Below are 8,947 nucleotides of genomic sequence, written 5' to 3'. Positions count from 1 at the left end.
GAGGTTTATGCTCCAAGGTGGAATATCCGCCGGGGAACAACCCTCCGGACGGCTGCAGACTGCGTCGATTGGACGCGCCATGCCGCTCCAAGCGGTGCATTGGGGGAGGCAATGGCTAGTACCAGGAGGGCAGGTTGTCCAACGGGCTCCGAATTCTACTCACCCGGATGCAGCCGCGTGTCGAATTACTTTGTCGTGAAAACGACAAGTTAAGGACTGCGCGTAGCTTGGAGGGGGCTCAGGTGCGATCGCTGCGGGAGGAGAACAAGAAGCTTGCCGCCACCGCTGCTGAGAAAGAGAAGGCCTTCAAGGACCTTGAGGCCGAAATCCAGGCCAGGCATGAGGCCCGTTCCAAGGCTACCCAAGCTGTTAACGAACAGCTTAGGTTGGCCAAGGAAACTACGCGTAATGCAACCGAAAGGGCCACCAAAGCTGAAGCTGTTGCTGAGCCTCTACGCGCTCGGAATGAAGAATTAAAAGCTAAACTGGAGAAGCTTCAGCAGGCTCATGAGGCTTTGGCTTTGGAGGATGCCAAGAAGCTACAGGAGCTTTTGGATCAGAAAGGTGTGCTTGATCGCACTGAGCGCAAGCTTAAAAGCGTTGAGGAGGCTGCTGCCAAGGAAGTGCTGCTTGCCAACTTAAACAAGAATGAAGTAGAATGCGCACGCGATCAAGCTCACGCTACCCTTCAAGAGGCTCTGTCCAGTAAGGATTGGCTTCTACGAGAAGTGTTGCCGCAGGTACGCATAGCTCCATTATTCTTTGCTTTTTGCTTTTTTCTTTATACTTAGAATTTTTTTTTTTTTGTAGGTTGTGCATCGGATTTTCGCGAACACATCCTATGATGATGCCATGAGTGCAGCCCTCAACGCTTCTCATGAGGATGGAGAGAAAGCTGGTTTCTTGCTTGGTCTAGGATTTGCAGAGAAAGGCATCCCGCCTTCCAAATTTCCTCTACACGATGTTGACACTGAAGCTGCCTACGACCAAGCTGTGAACCAGTATGCTGCTTTCTCTCATCCGGTTGTGGAGAAGGTGAACGAAGTTGCTGCTGCTGATGACGGGCTAGCTGTTCTCAAATCTTTCCTTGAACAGCCGCAGTCAACTGATGGTGTGGGTTCAAGTGGGTTTGGTGGGAGTGGTCCCGAAGCCTGAATCTTGAGATTCCTCCCAGCCGTTAGGATAGATTTGTATTTTTTGTAGGCGGGTAGATACCCGGCCATTTTGTATTGTTTGAACAGCTTTTAATGTGAATATAAATGTTTTGTTAACGCCTTGCCTTGTAAACATTATATGATTTGTTCATGCATATTTTAGTTTAACTTAGCAATTTTCTAAGTGTTTTGAATAAGTTAACCTTTCGACACGTGTCAGATAATAGGTTAATGTTCTGTTTCCTCTATCATGATTGTGCGGGTAGGACCGTCACTTTCACTTAGTAGGATGACCAAACTTCATCTATGTCCGACCTGCGTGAAGGTTTTCCTCATCTTCCCCTTAGAAATTTTTGCTGTTTTTGTGTTTATGCGGGTTGTGCCGCTTTCCACACGCAACGACTTACTTCCTCCCTCACTTATTTATGCGGTGAATACCGGCATATCAGTGTGGTCAGTTCATAAGTATAAAGGTAAGGCTATCAACATCAATGTGATAAGGAGAATCATTTCCATTATAAGTGGCTCTAGGCCTGTTCGTTACAAGTTTGGAATTGATCTACATGTAGCATCTGCGTAGTTGAGCTCCATTCCATGTTCTTGGGATGGGGGTGCCATCGAGCCTTTCGAGCCGGTATGCGCCCTTTCCCAGAACTTCTTTAATAATGTATGGCCCTTCCCAGACCGGGACCAGCTTTCCTGGGCGCTCTTGGTTCGAAGCCTCGTTGTTACGCAGTATGTAGTCTCCGACATTGTAGTTGCAGAGTTTCACCCGCGTGTTGTATTACTTTTGCATTTGTCGCTTGTAGTTCTCTTCACGCGCTGCGGCTAAGTCTCTGTGCTCTTCGGTTAGCATAAGGTCTAACCGTCTTTCCGCATCATTGTCTTCTAGTTGAGTTATGACTCTTGGTGAGGGTAGACCAATCTCGACTGGAACCATGGCTTCAGTGCCATAGGTGAGGCTGAACGGGGTTTCGCCCGTGCTTGCTTTTTTCATCGTTCTGTTTGCCCAAAGGACATGTGGAACTTCGTCCACCCAGCCGGATCTATGCTCAAAGAGTCTTTTCTTTATGCCGTCGACGATGCTCTTGTTTGCTCTTTTTACACCTCACCATTACCCTGCGGGTGTGCCACTGAGGTAAAGGTGTGGGTGATTTGAAGCTCTTTCAGCCACTTTTGTAGCTTCTGGTCAGCAAAGTTGGTGCCGTTATCGCTCACCAAATTCTGTGGAAGTCCAAAATGACAAATAATAAATTCCCAAATAAATTTTTTGATATGCTTTGCGGTTTTTTGGGCTAGGGGTTTTGTTTCTATCCACTTGGTGAAGTAGTTGATGGCTACCACTAGGAACTGAACGTTCCCTGCTGCTGTGGGAAATGGGCCTGTCACATTGATGGCCCACTTCTGGAATGGCCATGAAGAAGTGACTGGAACAAGTTCGTTATTCGGGCGATGCGTGTTGGGTGCGTAAAGTTGGCAGGACCTACATTTTCTGATGTAGGCCAGCGCATCCGTGTGCATCCCCGGCCAAAAGTATCCCGCGTTGTTTAGCTTAGCTACAACTGCGCGGGACCTGCGTGTACTCCACAGATGCCTTCGTGTACTTCCCTTAGGAGGTAGTCGGCATCATGGTCGTCAACGCATCTGAGGAGTGGGACAAGAAAATTACGCCTGTAAAGTATGTCATCAACAAGTTGATAGTTCAGTGATTTACAGCGTATCTTTCTTGCCTGTGTCTTTGACTCTGGTAGTATACTCGCTGCAAGGTAATTTATGATTGGTGTCATCCATGTTTCCGTGCCGGTTTGGATGACACAAATTTCCTTGTGCGGGACTGATGGTGCTCCAAGAAGTTCAACGCGGATGTCCTTTCCCAAGTGGGTGAAGGCTAACGATGCAAGCTTGCTTAACGCATCCGTAGATTTGTTTTCGCTTCGCTTGATGTGCACAACTTTGCAATCGTTAAAATCGCGCATAAGGGTTTTTGCTTGTGCGAGGTACAGGGCCATTGTGTCGTTCACGGCCGTGTACGTCCCGTTAATCTGGCTGGCTACTAGCATGGAATCCACGTGGGCTTCCAAGTTTTTCACCCCCATCTTACGCGCAATTCTTAATCCGGCCAAGAATGCTTCGTACTCCGCTTCGTTATTCGTACTTGGGAAATCCAGCCGAATAGCGTAAGTGTATTCTTGGTCTGCTAGGTTAGTTAGTTTCAACCCTGCGCCTGAACCTTCATTGTTGGCTGCTCCATCAGTATAGAGTCGCCAGACATCGTCAATGTCTTGTGCTGGAGAGGGTTGAGCCTCTTCCTGACACTCTTTTTCCCGCGATGCGGGGACTTCCTCAATAAAGTCGGCCAAGACCTGGCCTTTTATGGCTGGTCTTGGCTTGTACTTTATCGCGTATTCCCCTAACTCAATTGCCCATTTGGCTAGGCGCCCCGACAATTCGGGTTTGCCTAGAACGTTTGCAAGTTTGAAGTTTGTGAGAATGGTGATTGGGTGACCTTGGAAATATCGTCTTAGCCTGCGTGAAGCCTGTACAAGCGCTAAGACTAATTTTTCCAGGGTAGAGTACCGGGTTTCCACGTCTGTTAAGACGCGGCTTACATAGTAGATGGGCATCTGGATGCCTTTTCGTTCTACTAGTAAGACTGCCCCGGTTGCTCTGTCTTTGGCGGAGAGGTAGAGAATTAATTCCTCCCCCCCTTCTGGTGCTGTGAGCGTTGGGAGTTCGATCAAGCGTGACCGAATCTCTTGAAAAGCTGCTTCCGCTTCTGGTGTCCAGCGGAAGTGCGTTTTCTTCAAGCAATTTCTCAATGTTTACACGAATGGGAACGCCATTCAGTGTCTGAGCCTGTTTGATGGTAGTAGGTGATTCCATTTTCATAATGGCTTCGACCTTTTCAGGGTTCGCTCTGAAGCCATCTTTGGTAACGATGACTCCTAAGAACTTCCCTTCTTCCATCCCAAATGAACACTTGCTCGGGTTGGGCTTCATGTTTATTTTTCTGAGCGTGTTGAAAGTTTCTTCGATGTCTTTCAACATCGCTTCTGGCTCGAGGCTTTTGATGACCAAGTCATCCATGTATACCTCTAAATTCCTCCCGATCTGGGCATGAAACTCTTTGTCCATCAGGCGTTGGTATGTGGATCCGGCATTCTTTAGTCCGAATGGCATCATTTGGTAACAAAATGTGCCATCGGGCGTCCGAAATGCGGTTTTATCCTGATCGTCAACAGCCATGTGGATTTGATGGTATCCTTTATACGCATCAAGGAAGCATTTAAGGCGAAACGGTTCTAATGAATCTATGCACATGCGCCATTGTTTGTTGGATTTTGGTACCATGACGGGATTTGCAACCCATGTTTGATATTTACTAACGCGTACGATGCCTGCATCAAGGAGTTCCTTGACTTGGGTTCTACACGCGTTAGCCTGCTCAGTACCCATTACGCGACGCTTTTGTATGACCGGCGTAAACGCCGGGTCACACTTGAGCTTATGCTCAGCCTTACTTCGAGGTACACCAGTCATGTCAGCTGGTGTCCACGCGAAGATGTCGGCGTTTTTTTGCAACAAGAGTTTGAGTAAGGTGCGTGTGGGATTAGTGATCGTTGGGCCAATGGTAACAGCCTGGTCAGGGTATTTGCCATTGAAGGCCCATTCTTCTGGCTCAGAGGTTGTTGGTTTAGCCATTTTTGGTTTGGGTTTAGATGAGACAGATGCGATGCATACCTGGGGAATACCCGTGATCATCGCGACGCCCTCAGCTGTTGGCCATCCCATCATACCATGGACCGAAGACACCACGGCATTAAATCTTGCCATCACATCTCTCCCGAAGAGAATGTCGTATGTGTGGTGTGGCTTCCTCATTACAACGAAGTCCACGTCTTCTATGCGGGAGTACTTCCCGTCTATGAGAGTGACGGGGAAAGATAGGATACCCAAGGGGGTGTTTGTGCTGCCGTCAAACCCTTCCATCGAGGCGTAAACCGTTTCTAGGCGTTCTTTGTCTTCGTCGTCTAGCTTGTCGAAGAACTGCCTATACATAACCGTTGACGAAGCGCCATTATCAGCAAGAGTGCGGGAGGTGATGTAGTGCCCCAACTGGCTTTTGATGACTATGGGGCCTTCTTTGTTGGGCCCTCCCGGCACACGCGGGAAGCGCATTTCAGCTTCCTTCCACGCACTTGGCTCTGTTGTTCGTCGTTTTCTTCCTCTGACGTTGCCATGAACCATGTGAATGCTGATGTCGACGGGCTTTCGTCCATTGCCCTTGTACCGATTGTCATTCCTCCCTCCGTTCTTGATTGACGCCACGAGGTGTGTGAGTTTTCCATCTTTGACGAATGTTTCGACGATATCCTTCAAAGATTTGCATTCCTCCGTGGTGTGGCCTTTTGTCCCGTGGAAGTCACAGGATTTGCTCTGATCAGCGTTATGACGCTGTCGGATTATTGGAGCCTTTGGCCATGGGAGTTTCTCGGTGGCAAATATCTTGGTGACGCTTTTGGTGAGTGGCGTCCATCTGGGATTCCGGTTTGACTAGTGCGTGTGTCCCTTCCGCCTAAGAGAGGGCGAAAGCTGGATGAGGTGTCAAAGTTTATCCTTGACTGCCAAATACCAAGCTTCCTCTTTTTATTTTGTCGGGCGGTACGGACGTTATTTTCTCTTGTTCTCTGCGTGTAGAGGTTTGTGCTATGGGGAAGATTTCTACCCAGTTGCTTCTCCGTTTCGACAAAGCGTTTAGCTGCTGTCATGATGGCATCCCACGTGGATGGCATGCCATCTTTACCTGTCAACGTGCGGATGAGCTCTGGGTACTCAGCGCCCTGGATGAAAGCGGCGCGAACAAGATCTTCGCTTATAGTGCCCAGACTTAGCTTCTTTGAGTTGAAGCGAGTGATGAAGTCTAGCAAAGATTCGTCTTCCTCTCGGATGCAGTTGAGGATCGTCCATTGCTCTTCGGTATATTTTCTTTGTTTACTGAAGTGCTAGCTGAACTTGTGCTGGAAGTCTGCCCAATCATATATGTGGTGGACCGGTAGACGATCAAACCACGTTCTGGCTGCCCCCACGAGCGTCATCTGGAACATGTAACACCATGTGGGTTCCGTCCAATTACTGACGGTTGCCCCCGCTATAAATCTGTTCAAGTGATCGTCCGGGTTAGATATGCCATGTAAGTGCCTATGTTGGACATCTGTTTGGCACTCTTTGGAGCGATTGCTTCCGCAATGTCCCTTGCAAATTTGGATGTTCCCGCATTCGCAACAGTTGGTCTGAAAGTTTTGGAGAAGTCACGTGGGTTTCCCCCCGTGTTCTTTGGTTTGAAGGTTCCCTCGAAATTTCTTCTCGAGTGGAAGTCTGTTTCTTTACGCTTCCCTTTCGCCTTATGACGAGAGTTTGCGTCACTGTCAGATTCATCCCAATCTTCATTATCCAAATACTCGCAATCATTGCTCATGTTGAGCTGTTGTCGAGTGCTTCCGAATTCGCCATTGGCCTGTTGGAGTGAACGTAAACGTTCGTCCAACTCGGCTTGGAATTCTTTCTGACGTGCTTCCGCCCAAGCTTTAACTTGATCTAGTGTTTGTCGGGGAAGCCTCGTCTGTTGTTTCTCCAACTGGGTATCAATGAATCCAAGGGGAGGATTGTTTACTGCACTTGCCCCGGCTTGGGTAACCGGGGTAGTGTTCATAAAAATCGTGTATTCACCGGTGTTCCGCCCAGTAGCTGGGGTTGTGGTTACCGGAGTTTCTTGGTCACTCGGTGGCTTTGGCATCGAAGTAACCTTAACCATCTTTCCAGAAGTTTGAAAAAACTAAGAAAAAGAAGAATTAGTTCTAGCTTAATGCACGGATGACGCCAATGAAGAAACACTAAGTGACCCCGGCAGATTAAGGATAATCTTAGGGTTAAGTAGATGTTTCCCACGAGGGTTAGGTCCGGCAAAGATGGTTATTCTTCTCAACCTGCAAAACAGACACCGTAAGCTCGTCACTGAGAAGGGGGGGGTTCCTCCTTGTGACCACCCTATGGCGTGAGAATCAGACTAGATTGCTCTGAATATAAGTGTATATTGAGAGAAATAGCTAGAGAGAAGATGATGATACCGTTCCAAGGTGTTGGAGTATTTATAGCCGAAGGTAGGTTTCCAAGCAGGTACGGCCAGCTGTATAATATTCCTTTTCCACCAACTATGGGCTATGTTCGTGCCACGATGGGAGTTGGTGGATAGGCAGCGGCTGATAGTGACATTTTGTACTGGAGCGTGCTCCTCCTCGTACTATTGTCAGTGAGCTGTCACCCTGTGATTGGTTCATGGGTCGCTTTCGTCAGATCTTGTCCATTTGTCCATACCTTGGTAGGTATAGTACAAAAGATCTTGTCACCCTGTGAAGCGTACGGACTGGCTCTTTTGGGCGGGAATATTCCCGCACTGCTCATTCCTTCTTCAGGTGACATTACTGAAGTATTAAGAGTTAGTGCCTTATGCTTGTAGCCTTACTGTTAATGCGGGTAGCCTTCCTTCTTGGCTTGTACCCACAGCTGCGGGGACAGGCAGGGTACTGTACCAAGTGAGGCTTTCCTGCGGGAACAGCTGGCTTACTGCGTGTAAGGTTTTTATCTCTCTGAGCATGGTGGGTTCTGCGGATCCAGTTGGTCTTTGCGCAGACGTACCTCTTCCAGGTGAGTCTTGCGGGTCCAACTGGGCTTTGCGGGGACCTACCTCTTCACTAACTATATTATGTAAAAGTTATTATTTGAAGTCCATATAAAAGAAAATATAATAATAATAATAATAATAATAATAATAATAATAATAATAATAATAATAATAATAATAATAATAATAATAAGTTAATATAGATAATAAAAGATATTGGTAAATCTCCCCAAATATCTGCTGCCTCCAATTAGAGGTGTTCAAAAAAACCGGTTATAGAACCGGTTTGGTCGGTTTAACCGAAAACCGGTTAATAGAAAAACCGGTTATTAAAAAACCGGTTAGACCGGTTATTGAACCGCCGGTTAGTACTTCGGTTACTCATTCGTGGACAAAAACCGGTTATTGAACCGGTTAGTAAAAAAACCGGTTAAATTTAAAAACCGGTTATTAAAAAACCGGTTAACCTAAAAACCGGTTAACCGGTTAACGGTCAAAAACCGGTTAACCTAAACCGGTTTTTAGGTTAACCGGTTTTTGACCGTTATAAAACGGCCATATGACCGTTTGGGTCCTTTTTTGCCCGTTTTTTCTTGATTTCTAGCCGTTTTTTTTTAACATTTTACCCCCACAAACAACTATATATAGTTTAGGTTGGGTAGGTTAGCTCACACTCGATTATACAACTCTACTAGCTCTAAACGTTTATTTCATACGCGATTATTTTGTTATCTCACACTCAATTATACCACATTACCACTCCATACGCTTTTATTTCGTAGTCGTTTATTTCATACTCGTACTCGTTTATTTCATACTCGTACTCGTTTATTTCATACTCGATTATACGCTCTTATTATCATGGCCTCCCAAAGTGTTGCTTCATCCGTCAACATGGGTGCCTCGAACACAGACATAACGGTCGTTCGGATCATCCGCACGAAACGAAACCAAGATGTGTGGCAACATTTCAACCAATGCGAACCGTCTAACGGTCGCCAAAAAGCTCGATGCAAGCACTGTTTGAAGTTCTATGCCAAAGATGCAAACTCCACTTTAAAAGCGCATATACAACAGCACTTTTGCAAGGCCTTGAAGGACGAAGCGGGAAGTA

The sequence above is a fragment of the Bidens hawaiensis genome, unplaced genomic scaffold, assembly GCF_021521415.1.
Source record: "Bidens hawaiensis isolate Kalapana, Puna unplaced genomic scaffold, B.hawaiensis_p1.1 tig00019925_1, whole genome shotgun sequence".
NCBI lineage: Eukaryota > Viridiplantae > Streptophyta > Magnoliopsida > Asterales > Asteraceae > Bidens > Bidens hawaiensis.
The sequence above is the reverse complement of the archived record's forward strand: the minus strand, read 5'-3'. Positions refer to the sequence as shown.